The sequence below is a fragment of the Falco peregrinus genome, chromosome 7, assembly GCF_023634155.1.
Source record: "Falco peregrinus isolate bFalPer1 chromosome 7, bFalPer1.pri, whole genome shotgun sequence".
Lineage (NCBI taxonomy): Eukaryota > Metazoa > Chordata > Aves > Falconiformes > Falconidae > Falco > Falco peregrinus.
The window spans coordinates 7669202-7681964 of NC_073727.1; the positions used below are offsets into that span (position 1 = coordinate 7669202).

Here is a 12763-nt window from a genome sequence, read left to right on the forward strand (position 1 = left end):
CACAGTAAAGGAATTTTGAAGCTCTAACTTCTTATGCTTAGTGCAATTCCTCACATAAACTGGGTGGCCATCCATGAAGACCCACAGGTAACAGCAGTCATGGATAATGGGGTAGTGACACTGGGATCCCTACCCCTACATTAAATGGCAGGGAAAAGTGAAGGTTTATTGTTTTTAATTGGCATAACGCAAAATTCCCCTTTGGCAAAAACCAACATAGTTTTAAAAATTAATTTATTGGAAAGGCAGCATGGATTTAGTTAGTGGGGAGACAAAATATTCACAGAACTTAACCTTATTTTGGGATGCCGGAAAATGTTAACATGAGGTCAGGAAACTCACAAAACCCCCTCAATTTTCAAAAATTTCTTAGAATCTCCCAGTTCCTAAGAACTAGTGGGGACAGGCAAAATATTACTGGAAGTTGGTGCACCTATGCTGCCTGGGGATCAGAGACTGGGAGAAGGGAAAGGGGGAGCACGTTCAGCTTCAGTGCAGAATGAGCCCTTCTCAAGTTGATGGTCCAGTGCTGTTCCTGGCCGGCACGGCCAACCATGCCATCACAAAAACATTTCTTCATTTAGTTGATTTTTCACGTATCACATCATGAAACTAAAATCTTAAGGATTAACTAATGTATTTGAAAAAATAATATATAGTTCATCAAGTTTGAGAAGTGTCCAATTGTTCCAACAATTTATTCAGACTGAGCACAGACAGCTTTTTAAGTGCATTGTATCACACATGTTCAACAAGTTAAAGCACTCTTAGCAACAGCATAACCAGATTATGACAAACATTGTGTACGTTAATATTGGTGTCTTTGGCTTTCTTCTACACAACTACAGGGAGAGGAGAGGAAGAAGAAAAGCGAGAGTGCTTTATTCCAGTCCTTTCGATAGTTAGGAGCTTATCAGTAATCAGACACCTTATAATCATGAAATCAATCCAAAGTTCATAGAACACTAGAAGCAAAAATAAAAGTCAAACATAATCAAGAACTCTGTCAACAACTATATGGCTCACAGAAACGTAGTATAAAAGCAGTTGTGCAAAATACAATTTACAAGCAAGGTTTATAGCTTTCTTTAAACAAACCAAATAGAGAGGAAATCAATGTTAGCAGTCTCATAATACTCAGTGAAGTGACGATAATATGACAGCATTATTTATCCTCTGAAATAACAATGACTCTTCAGGAACAGCTGAATTAGCTCTTATCTTATAAACAGCTCAGGATTATAGACATACATAATGGCAGAGGATGCATGCAGCCCTCCCATGGATAACATCAGTTACAAGCTTTTTCTTTCTTTCATCTGTCACCCAGAAAAGGCTAGGAGCACTGGACGGCGTCACCCCACGTGGAGTCACCACGTCCATTCTGCCCACAGAAATTGAGTCACCCCTTCCTAAAGCCACATCCTTTTATAAATGGCCAAAGGTTCTCTGTCCCTCTTGTCCAGCTGGGTTACACCCAAAAACAATGAACAAAAGTTCCTACTTGTGCAAGAACACTGTTTCTTCCTTTCTTTTTTAATAAGATTATCTACAATGTTAATATCCTTTAAAAGGATTTAAATAGTGTCCTCTACATACAGTCCAAGGCTCTATTTATGGGTTTATTTGAAAAAGCTCTTCCTTACCGTGCAAAGGAACTTCTTGTAAAAAAAAAAAAAATCCATTTTGATTTGTTTATTCTCAGGTTCTAGTTCTTCTGATTTTAAAACTCTGTATTAGATCTTTAACAAACATGGCGAGCTTGTGCTTGAATCAGATCAGGTATGTAAATTTTCCAAACAAATGCAACAGAAGAGTATTCCTGCCCGTGGCTGACTGACATTCAGAACTACATCATGTGCACTGCTATTTTACAACCTTACCTGGAGTTAACACAAAGCTGAGTTGCACTGCAATTTCAGTTACCTCCAAACTTCTTTTGGCAAGAACAATCCCTTGACAGTAACTAGCACCATTCTTTAGAGACCTGATTTTCTAACACCAACACCTGCATTCATTTAATCTGAGCTTTTCAAACTCATTGGCATCACCTGTTGTAGATACTAATGTGTTGCTTTAGGTTCTTGTTGGAAAGGTTATTTGAGGCCTCAGTTCTCACAGGATTCACCACTTTGAGGCAGATCCTTCAAGTCCTTCCACTCCCCTGAGTGCAGTCACACCCACAAATCCTCTCTCTCAACAGTCTTTAGCTGCTCTTTGATAGCTATGTAGCTAGGCAGCCTATAAAGCAATTAAATTATTTTCCTAACATGAAAAATGCTCCCTCTATTTTCTAATGTAGTAAAGCCAAAATATCAACAGTCTTTCAGGCAGAAAAAGTGAACCATGAGATATTTAAATACCTCTTACATGTTACTGTGGTGTCACCTGTTTCTAAGAGGATTTTTTTTTTCCAGACATTTGAAGCGAAATCACCTGGAGGAGGGAACACAGCAGCTGCTCAACTGTGCCAAGCAACAAAACAGCTTAGAGGAAGAATTAGAGAACCGCAGACTATATAACTGAAATGTAGCAAGAAGGTTATTATGCAAGATGTAAAACAACTGAAATCTGGTCAGCATAACCCCAAATGGCACGTTTTCTATTAGTAGAAATGGTTGAAACCTTGCTGTTATTTTTTATCCAAAAGTTTTCAGCTTTAATGCATGGCATTGATTAATTATCACTATACAAAAAGGTGTTGTGTAACACAGAGTCAAGCCATTAACTTCACATGGCTGAAGATGAAACTCAGACTGTAAGTATTAAGTCCTGAATAAAGCTATATATTCTCCAGTGGGAATTAATTTCCACACCACTAAAATGTCCACGTTACTGTGGTGAAATGCTAACTATAACAGAGCACCACGATACTCATTTCACTTTGGGCAGAAAATGAATACTGTCCGATCTGTGGAAAACTACACATGTAAACATGTTAAACTGGTAAAGCTCTTGCCAAAGAGAGGACATAGCAAAGACAGTAGAATTATAAAGTATTTGGATAAAAGCTACTGTAATGAGTAAACATAGGCAAGACTCTAGTTTGACGCCATGCTGAAGCATCCCTGTATTTCCATAGTTGATCCTGTGTTGGGCAAAATAGTCTAACAGAGGCAGAGATTTTCAGTAGTTCAGTTAGTACAGGCAACATGGAAGGCAACGAGAGCACAAGCTTGTCCAAAATAGAAAAAACAGTAAAAACAAATTAAAAAAACCCACAAAAACACAGTAAGATGGACTAAGATTTTTGAAAAAAGAGGTGACGCAGGAGTCAATATAGAGAAGTTGCACAAACCAGTTAAATGAGTATCATTGACAGACATTACTCTTCCAGTAACAAATAGAAAAAGTAGAAAATGGTTCAAAACCATCTCGCTTGTCCTGACTTTTTTTTTTTTTCCAAACTCCTAATTTTAATGAAGTTAACAGTCTGCTCTCTATATAAAAACAGTATTACATACACAGCCAACTTCAGAGGGTAATAGATCCCCTTCTAAGATAAGTATCCGAGATCGATGTGGGAGAGGAATTGCATTCTGGAGATGCCTGCATCTTCCCATTGACAACTGAGAAATACCAGATGAATCCTATCTTTACTATAAAGATCTGTGTAATAAGAGATGCACAGTAATGGCTTCAGAACACGGATAAAGCATGCAATTTACCAAAAAAAAAAAAAAAAGTTTAAGTTTTATTTTAAAGGAAAGAAATTACTTTCCAAGTTTGCTTATCTCTCACACGAGGACGATCCTCTTTTTTTTTTTTCCCCCCCTAAACGACTTCTTTTTAGTGTCTCTGGATAATTTAAACTATTATTTCACCTTTTGATATATGTGCATGTTATGTCTATATGCATACACCACACAAAAAAAGACATCAGTTAATGACACAGGGCAAATTAACATTGAGATATAACAGCATATACTAAAATTCTTAGAATAATAAATATCGTGTCTCACTAAGCCAGAAGTACCAATTATTCAAAATCAGTATTCTGATTTACCTAAATTATTATTTCCTTAATAATAGCACGGAAAATCACTCCTTTTGATACTAAATCTATTCACTACAACATTTAAGCAAATAATATAGCAGAAAAAATTAAAATTTGCTGAGAGAAATGCTTACCAACAGAAATTTATAGCCCAAATTAGTGCTACAAACCGCTGTAAAATGCACTCAATTCACATAAAATGCAGCCAGAAGACATGTTTATGTAAAGCTGTAGAAAACAGTATAATACAAAGAGAAAAAAACGAGAGGAAAGCTGATAAGGGGAAGTGTTACCTGGTTTTACGAAAAGCAGATGTTAAACCTAACAGGGAAGGATATTAAAGATTAAGTAGCTGTTGTCAAAAGCAACTCCACAGAAGACGTTCCTTGAAGTTTTGAGGATTTTGTGCTGGTTTACTCAAACTTTGTTATTTTTCTGGTAAAAAAGGGTATCAAATACCATTTCAGCATAACCAGAGCGTCTGAAAAGCTGAACATTATCTACAAACAGTAGTTACTCTAGCAGAAAGTATGACAGATCTACTTATAAAAAACTGCACTGCTCCAGTTTTCTAGCAACAGGTCTGATCTCAATGAGATAATTCTATCCAAGCTAACAAACTGCCAATAACTAGAAGCTTTTAAAAAAGAAAAAAAAAAAAATCTTATCTACATTTCTGAATAAATTCACTGGGATTTAATACAGAACTCATCTAAAAGCAATGAATGCAGAATTGAACTGTGGATGCCTGCTGTAACAGCATGAATTAAACTTATGAATCTCATTCCTCCCCTTCTAAACACTTCATTAGTCCTTTAAAAAGCCCAGATTTTGTTTCCCTGAACTGAGAAATGTAAATTGCTTTTCAGAAGCTATATCTTTTCTCCTAGTCTCCTCATTCTCCCATTTTTCCTATTGCTGATGCTGCCTACAAGAATAATCAAAGTTAGAGGAGATACAGATACTGTATGCATCTGATCAGCTGGAAATCACAGAACCACAGTGATTCCTACCTGTTTTCTAGACTACGTTTTGTGAAGCTACTTTTCAAATTAGTCTTAAAATGATATGCTTAATTACGCCACGTGTTCTCATAACAATCCTCTGCTATTTAGGTGAATTACACAGTAACATTGGTATGTTGAAAAAAATTAAAAATAAAATGAAAAATTTATTCATACTTCAATGTAAAGATAAATTTCAGTGGTCTGTATTGTTCAACAGTTTCATCTGTTGACCTGCTGGTTGCCAAAGAGGTCCCACTGGCAAATACGCAACTGATAGTAAATTAAGGGGAGTGCTGATACGGCTGATGACAGTCACTCTAGCTGGAAAGACCTTTATCCTCTTGGTGTTTGGGCCAACAGAAACCTCATGACGTTCCCCAGGTGCCAAGGTGGGTTTGTGGTACAGAATAAGCCCTGGTGTGAGTAGGGACCAGAAGCAGTGGGGATGGGCAAGGGCAGAGCTGCAGCTGGCTTGTCCGGGTGATGGTCCTGCCTCGAGGGGGAGGAACACAAGGGCCTTACAGCCAACATGTCCCTGGGCTTCATAAATACTCATGGGTATTCCAGTTACTTAGGTGATTGGGGGGAGGGAGTAATTCAGTCTTTGTTAAACTGCTTTTTAGAAAAATATTATTTACTCTATCAAAGGCTTTCTTTCCTCTCCCACAGTTGGGCCTACGTAGCTTTTAAATATCTTAATATTATCTTGTTTATTTCAGAATTATACTCACATAAAAACTTAGTTCCAACATATATATTTATGTAACATAAAACTCCAAAAGCTCCGAAATAATAAGCATTCAGAAAGGAACTTTGCTGGCTTACTATGAAAGGACAAAGAAAACATTACAGATCACTCAAAGCAGCATTTTTTTCTTCTCTCTCTCTCTCTTTTTTTTTTTTTTTTTTCCCCCCCAGAAGACCCCGTTGAATCCTTTCTGTGAGAAACTCTGGGAGTTATCAATCTCAGGCTTCTCAGGGATACAGGACGTACCACCTGACTCCAGCAGCCAACGTCCACCAAACAAGAGATAGACATATTCAGTTTTTCTTAAAAAGAAACAAAGTTCCCTTTTCTAAGCATATTTTTGGGTGACTGATCTTATTTGAATAGGAAGCATTTCACATATTTTCTCAGGCTAGGTATCCAGAATTAAAACTGTGTAATTAATTACACTGTAAAGCAGGGTGCGGTGTAAGCAGGCAGGAGAGGTGACACCACAGGCAGTGATGACAATGCCACCTCCTGCCAGCCCAGCCACCCTGAGAACTATGAGAACACCTGGCAGCAGATCTAACACTTACAGATGCTGAAGTAACCAAAATTCTGAGGTGAAGAATCAAAATACAGCAATCGTCGTGTCCTATGTCATAGAAAAGAGCTTCCCCAAAACTCACCTGTCACCACCAACCAAGAGGAGCCGTGAGGACGTAACTGCTGCATCTCCCCACCTACAGACTGGTACACCAGTGATGCTGGCCAGACCACCTGGACATATATTTCAGTGCTATGAGCATGCCAGTGTGAGAACAGAAACAGGTAAAATCAGCTTGATTATGGATTATCGAAAAATAGAGCCACCTTTCCCTTCAGAAAGACCTCTCACTGAGTTACCTGCACTAATTTCCTGCAGCTCAACAAGGTCTACCTTTGAGGGGAGGAGCTGGTGCTACAGGGGCACCGGAGGCAGTTGATTACTGGGATGGCTCTCCTAGACTTCACAACATTTAAACCCTTCCAGCTTTCCAGGATCTTCCCCTATCAAAATGGTGAAGGGTTGGATAGTTCTGCCCTGCATCTTGGTTTTCCATTTGAAACTTTACCTTCATAACAGGACAATAGAAAAACAAACAAACAAAAAAAACAAAATCAAAAAACCCAGATCTGAAGCACTTGCAGTATATTCTTATACCACTAATTGTTATTGAGAAAAACTAACAAAACGAACTAGATTAACATTCTAAGGACAAAACCAAATAGTTTACTAGTATTTGCATGTTGCTTTTTTTTTTTTCACCCTAGTAAAACCCAAGCCTTTAGCTGTTTGTAGAAAATGGCTGCCATTGCTTTTTTATAGTAGCACAGTAGAAAGGCTAAAAATTAAATATTAATTCACTGAATATATTTTCAACCAAGTTTGCTGGAGCTTTAAACCCAGCACTTTAAGAAACTGGTGCAGCTAAAGAGTATAGAATTTAACCACAACAATAATGTTACCACAGAGCCTCTTCTCATTCCAAGCACCTTTACTCAATCACTATATTTTTAAAAAATGCAAAAAAGCCCAGAGAGGTAGTTACATGGCTCAAATAATTTAACAACTCAGAAGAAAACTATGCACAAATTCAAACCTATAGAAAGTGAAAATACATTCCTGTCTCCATTCAAATAAAAAAATTGCTTGCAGCAGTTCATTTGAAGCCAAATCCTATCACACTCACATTAGAAGGACGCTCTTTAAGAGGAAATAAAACGAGGCACTGATCCATTGACTAGCACATCAATCAGGACACACCGATAGAGAATCATTAGTCAAGATTCCCTACTAATAGAAAATGATTAGTAGGCAGCAAATCAGCAGTAATGCCTCTTAAGTTACTGAACCCTCTTTTAGCCAATGTCTAACTCTGAAGCTAGTTTCTCTGCACCTTCTGAAGCTTTTGTGGCATAATTTATTCAAGAATTGACATAGTGCTGCCCTTCTGGATCACAATATAAGCTTGAAAATGAAGTACAGAGAAGTGCGTGGAAATGAAAGTAAAAGGGCAAAGGGGAGCTCTTATTTTATTTGAATGTATTGAGGCACCATTAAAAACCTCGTTTAAATTCACCCAAACCAGAAATTTTCAAGAAAAACACTAACCGTTATTCTTTTGTTTCTGTTTATTAGCTGCAGGCATCTCAGTTCAGGATCTCTCTCAGCAGGATTGTGATTACTTCCATAAAGAATCCATGCTTCATTTTGATTCTTTCAGTGTACCTGCTATGCCATTAATTCGGGCTCCCAAATGGAGCTGACGATGCGTTTCAGAAAGCCTTGCTAGCAGGTGGCAAAGCGGGATGGACCCAGATTCACTGAAATATCTGTGTGAACTCTGACGGAGCAATGCCCTAAGCAAAATCAGTAGCAGTCTAGAGAACCCTGAATTTCCACAATAAGGAGAAAGCAGTACAAATAAAAAAAAAAAAGGTATTGTTTTTAACACTTATTAGCGATGATTTCCAGTTAAAATGGAGCACTTCAGTTACTATCTCCACACTGCGGTGAGCCATTAAAAGCCATTCAAAGAGGTTGAAACAAGAGTTGAGAAGCAGAAGCATCCAAAAAGCAAGCTTTCCATTACCTAGTGTCAGTACAGCAGGGTCAGTACATGGGGTTTGATAGTTTTGAGTTGAGAAAATCAACTACTTTCTGTAGCAAGGGTAGAAAATCCTCTAGGTTTCACATCATGCATGGTGACATTCAGTTTACTTCCTGATGTTCACCTCAGCTTTAATCTGGTTAGAAAGCAGCAGTGGGGTAAATCACTGGGGTTTGAGAGCCTATGCCAGTCTTGACCGGATACAATAGTGAAGGGGGGATGAAGATGCCCTTCCACACAAACATCATCTTTGCTTGAAGAGTTTGACTGCAAAGAGGAACAATTCTGACAAAGACTGCCAAAGCAAGCAGAGTGGGTTTTGAATTATCAGGGTAACATAAAACGACATTTCTTAAACAATTTCAGATGTGACCATTTTTTTTTCCCCCCACTTTTTTGGGGGGTTGGGTTTTGGGGGCTTTTTGTTGGTTTTTTGTTTTTGGTCACAAAGGAAACACTGGCCTGGATCCTGTTCTCAACCTGGTGGACACAGGGAATAATTGCAGTAAAATGTGGTGTGGCAGACCTTTGGAAAAGCAGACAAACTCCTGCAGTGTTTACACATTTGGGACAGACATTCTTTTCCCTGTTTAAAGAAGTTAGTTCTTCCACCAGACCTGTCACAAAGCCCTTATTTCATCATGAATCATGCACATTCAGGATGCAAAAACAGGCTCAGAAATGTATGGCACATTGCTGATAAGGATGAGGAGAAAAGAAAAGGTCAAGTCTTTGAAGCAGGTCGGCTAATTCGGCAAATAAAAAGCCTGGTTAGGGAACAACGCAGAACTCTATGAATACCCGGGGAACTGCCTCGCAGAATCAACAGGTGCTAGATAACCCATCAAACAATATTTTGTTTATTTTTTTTCTCAATAGTTTGCTAGTGGAAACAAGTGAGATGATGTTTTCTTTGCTATTTATCTGGCTCCCTTATTTCAGGATTGAATGGTTAGTACCTGGGAGAGACAGTATTTGAAAGGCAAAGCTAGCTGAAATTGGTAACAGAGAGACAGGCAGAAGATGCCCTCTGAAGGATGAAAAAGATGCGCTTATGTCTGTGCATTTCACTGTGTAAATACCTACTTTCACCAAAAATAATAGTAGCCAGTTTTGCTGATAAATATCTCTATGTATTTACATGGGATATTTAAACATATCTTTCCATTACCAAGGGCAAACGCGCTTCTGGAAACTGTATTGCCTCTGTCTTAGTTCATCACACTAGTTAAGCATATCATAAGAATGGCTTTGACTAACGTCATTAATTTGCCTCTTCTATTCTCAGTGCTTGCATCCCATTTTTTCTCACTACTTCTGTGTACCTCTAAGGACTCCAAAATCTGGAACAGGAATAGAAAAGGAAGGATACCTTCCATGCTGTTACGTCACATCCTTTCTAACTTGAACCCAAGACACAGACTTAAGGTAACAAACATTTAGAGACAGACTTAAACAACAGCTTAGCAACTATTCCAGAAAAAACTCAGTACCATTCATAAACAAACTTTTGTGTAAGAGCAATCCACCTCAAAAATCCTTAAAAAGCAAAAGAATGAGAGAGTGAGGATTTTAACCTCAAATGCTTAACCTGATATTTGGACAGGAGACTGGGCTGCTATTTCTGGTGTGTTAAAGAGCAGTCAGTGGAACATTTTGATATCCAAATTTGGTTTGTCAATGTGTTTAGCCAAATGAACAACTAGTTCTTTGGATCTCATTATTGCATGTCTGGAGACTGTAAATCAGAAGTGATAGTTCAGTTACACTATGAGGAGCCTTGCTGTTAATATTATTGTTTATACAATACTTAACATTGCTCACGGATACTATAATCAGATTAATTGTAGGCACAAAACATAGCAGCAGTGCAAAAATAAAACCGAAAACTTTCTAAATATTTCCTCCAATATTTCTTTCCCCTGCATTTTGAATTATATTTGTAACATAGTTATAGTTATTTTGTTCTTAAATATGTTGTGGTGTGTGTCATACCAAAAAGAACATTTGGCTGGAATCTAATTGGAACTAAGACAATCTGCAAGGAGATGAGGATGCTTTCAAGCTGAAAGAAAAGATAACATTTCAAGCTACGTTATCAGGACTTTTGCACAGCTCTAAAATCACCCAAAAGAGACAAAAGTTTAATACAGTTATTTTTTTTGAACTTAAGTTTTGTGAAAATCCTCAAACAGCTTACGAAAAAGCATTGGGTTTAATGTATTCAGTAAAAGAACTCTAGGCTAGTCCTTATGGAAAAACATCGGGAACGACATCCAATGCGGGTCACTGCAAACTTTTAGTTCCTTCTCTGAAGTCAAGCATTTAATAGGTATGTACAGGAACAAAACTTACCATGGACAAGGAAGAGAAGTACATATCATGTTTCAAATGACTGTAAATCATCCAACCGGTAGCCCACTATACCATATGCCGATGAAAGACTTTGCCATAACCATCAAGATCTTCAAAGAAACAAACAAAGAACAAAACACACAAAAGATAATCAGACATTGAAACAGTAAAACCTGAGTGTTCCTTATTTAAAATACAATTTACACTCCTCTTTAAAGCATACTTTTAAAAAGACAGTTAGAAAAGAGACTTTTGCACATCATTGCCATGCAGCAAGAGCTTCTCTTACAACCACTGCAATGCATTTTGCTCAGATACTTCATTTGAGTACTTTTTTGCAGGTTTTTATTGGCTTTTAGCTGGATTTTCAGGATTCAGATATTTTTTTAAAAAATTATCGTCATTTAATTACGATAGTTTTATAGATTTAATAGATAATTTAATAGATTTATACATCAGCATTCTACTCAAAATTTTCAAGCACTATATATATATATACTCCTTTTTGTTTCTTTTATGCAGGACTTCCCAGTGCACATTGCACCACTGTGTAACACCAACACACCAAAATTAACGCCCAAGTTGCACGCCGGGGAAGAGCACGCGTGTGAGCGGGCAGCTGGCTGCCAGTGCAGCCCGGCACACGTGTCAGCAGGCAGCTGACCATGCCAACACCTCTAACAGAAGGACGCTGCTTAACTGGGGTTAGGAGCGCACGCAGCACGAGGAACACCCATCATCACACCAACCAGCAAGGTATTCCTACCAATTCGTTGGTCCTATACAAAGCTCATTTGAGGATCTGATCTCAAAGTTGTCTTTTTAAACACAGGCAATGGGCAGAAAGGCAAAAGAGGTGGGTGCCAGGCCAAGTGCCTGTACAGCACTGAGGTAAAAGTCAATGAAGTTTAACTGAATAATATATGATGTCAGCAATTATCAGTCATCTTGTTTTTTCCTTGATAATCCTTAGTGGGGCTTCTCAATTTTTTTCATTTTTTATATTTTCTTTTTTTTTTTTTTTAGACAACTGTTCTCTCGTGGTTCCTCAATTCCTAGAAAATGCAGCAAAAAAACTGAAACTCTGGCTCAAACTGAAAATTTGAGAAATTTGTCTTTGGGTGTGTTTTTTTTTTAGGTTTTCTTTTGGTGTTGGTTTTTGGTTTTGTTTTTGTTTTCTTTTCTCAAAGCAAAAAAGAGATGGGAGAGTTCTACCATTTTTGAAACATGCCATTTCAAAAGTTTTGTATTCAAGTATCTCCTCTCAAAAGAGTCTTTTTTTGTCTCAGTTATATTTAATGTCAAATCTTAAGTTAAAAGAAAGTCAGGACTAAAGTGAAAGCATGATACGAGCATGGTGGTTTCTTTCTCATGAAAGGTTTTAAAGGTGGGGAGTTCCAAAACATGCTTTTCATCAGATAAAGACTGAGATTTCAAAGATCTCTCTGAAGTGACATTTTACATTTTTCATAGAACTGCACAGACCTTAAAAGCTACGGAATTGATTTTCTTTTCACCTTTAATGAGCAAAGCTTAGGTAAAATGAATAAAATTTTCTGACCATTTCCCACAGACTATCTTTGCCTGCATCAATCACACTCTTTTGCCACCTTCTGTTGAAATCCTACATCTAAACTCAGTTAATAGCTTATGTGCAGCTACATGACCCTTGCAAGCCTTTAACCTTTCTGTTCTGCATTTCTTCTCTAAAAACCCATTAGAAATGCTGAATTACAGGCTCAGCCAAGTGATACATAAGTTTATGAAAACTGGATGGGTAGAAAAATGTCATCACACAAATCTGCTACAATCAACTCTTACCCAGGTTAATTTTACAGGGAAAATAAATTCTTAATTGTCTTCAACATTAGAATATTTTATCATGGTGGAGACTTGCCTGAAACTCAAAACAAATATGCTTAGGAAAATGCATTCTACTCAGGTACAATAGTTTTTGATGTGTGTTCTTCTAAATACTTTTGTACTCATTTTCTAATGCCCTTTCCAAGGACAAAAATTACCCATTTTCAAGTATAATCGG

At 37.6% G+C, this 12763-nt stretch overlaps 1 protein-coding gene across 4 annotated transcripts in view; it reads right to left on the bottom strand.

Annotated features, from left to right (window-relative positions):
* CHRM3 (cholinergic receptor muscarinic 3) overlaps positions 1–12763 on the bottom strand; it is a 284319-nt gene that overhangs the window by 183654 nt on the left and 87902 nt on the right. For all 4 annotated transcript variants that reach the window (XM_055811235.1, XM_055811232.1, XM_055811234.1 and 1 more), the window contains exon 2: positions 10723–10832. The gene's annotated coding sequence lies outside the window, so the exon portion shown is untranslated. The remainder of the gene's footprint in view (positions 1–10722; positions 10833–12763) is intronic.